The following is a 223-nucleotide window of genomic DNA, read 5'->3' as shown; positions in this document are numbered from 1 at the left end:
ATGACTTGATCTCACAAAATTGAACCCATGGCCTAGTTAATTGGTCCCAATTGATCTTGAAAATCTTGATAACATTCATATACATCAAAATCAACCATCAATTGACCTTGATGAAGTTTCAAATCCATTTAATTTTGGCCTAAATCCAAAATTCCCAAATTTAGCACCAAATTGGCTAAGTCCCCAAATTTCACCCAATTGATTGCCTTAACCTCCAAATTGG

This window comes from Phalaenopsis equestris, unplaced genomic scaffold, assembly GCF_001263595.1.
Source record: "Phalaenopsis equestris unplaced genomic scaffold, ASM126359v1 Scaffold000696, whole genome shotgun sequence".
Lineage (NCBI taxonomy): Eukaryota > Viridiplantae > Streptophyta > Magnoliopsida > Asparagales > Orchidaceae > Phalaenopsis > Phalaenopsis equestris.
This window is presented reverse-complemented; position numbering follows the sequence as displayed.